Source organism: Oculina patagonica, chromosome 1 (genome assembly GCF_052425735.1).
Source record: "Oculina patagonica isolate OP01 chromosome 1, crgOcupat, whole genome shotgun sequence".
NCBI lineage: Eukaryota > Metazoa > Cnidaria > Anthozoa > Scleractinia > Oculinidae > Oculina > Oculina patagonica.
Genome location: NC_135758.1, coordinates 21,295,270 through 21,296,605, shown reverse-complemented (window position 1 = coordinate 21,296,605; position 1,336 = coordinate 21,295,270).

The following is a 1,336-nucleotide window of genomic DNA, read 5'->3' as shown; positions in this document are numbered from 1 at the left end:
ACCTGATAACGGTAGGAAGGGAACAACTGACTTCGAGGACAAAAACTATGGCATTTATGGCGACACGGTTAAGGGAGGGACTTTAAATACATGAAATCAAGGTATGATAACGGGTTCTCAAACACACATAAATTACTTTGAAGTAGCATGGCAATCAAAAATGAATAGGTTCAATAACATGCAAGCAGGCTCTCTCTTTTGTCGCTTTGGCTTGCCGGTTGGTAATATAACTCGCTCGCGCGAAAGCGCTAACCACAGCGAAACCCCCTAGCGGGATATCCCAAACAGGAGAGCCTTGATTACGTTTATATTTTTTTTAAAGTTCTGTCTGCTTATGTATGTCCTCCGTCTGTGAAGTATAGTATAAAAAAAATGCATGCGTAATTAAGTATGGTCGTTCACGAACCCTACTCCCCCCCCCCCCCCCCTCCCACCCGAAAAGCATGCTATACACAGCTACGTAACTCAACAAAAAAGTTTCAAACATTTAGGTTTTTTGGAGCAGTTTGGAGAAGTTTTAGCGGGAACTGTGCACACGCGCGACGTTTTACCGCTGTGTGGAAATAGGGTAGGAAGAATCCCCAGGGGGCTCCAATATTAAAAGGGACGGGTATTCTCGTCTGATACTTGAATGGGACCCCTAATGGGGCCAAAATCCGAAATCTAAACCCCAATGCGACACGACGAGCATCCCCGCCCCTTTCACACCGAAGCTTTACCCTCCCAAGGGGCAAATTGCATACTTCTGTTTCGAGGAGTCACCCAGGGTCTTTTCCTCTCAGTCTACATAGAAAGTCTGACATAACTAATGCTCAAGCAGATAATGAGCTGACAAGTCATTTTATTTAGCCACTCGCTATGTCGTAAATGATAGAAACCTTACATCCAGATTAGGCGATCCAAATGAATACCTCATAGGTTTCAGACAATAGAGTTGAAAGGTGATCACATCTCAGACATAAGGGTCAATATCTGATCCAACCCAGCGGCACATGCCCTTCAGCTTACTTAAGGGGGTACTACGGTCCCCAAGTACCTTTCCCGCCATTATAAACTCAATTCAGGCTGATTTTGTCGCCCAGCCGGAGGCTGTCGTCTTTCGTGTCGGAACGTACTAAACAAACCAACCTATTCCCAGGACATTTTTGTGGCCGTTACAAACTGCGCAACATAATCTGAGAACACTCAGAGGATTTTATCTTTGGGCGTGTTTATAATAGTAATCTTCCCCTCCCATTATCCCTCAGATCAGAATGTTGTAGTTTTATCATGTGATATCTATCATCGGCCATATCATATATCGATTGCAGAGTTTACTATCTATATACCTCTCCAA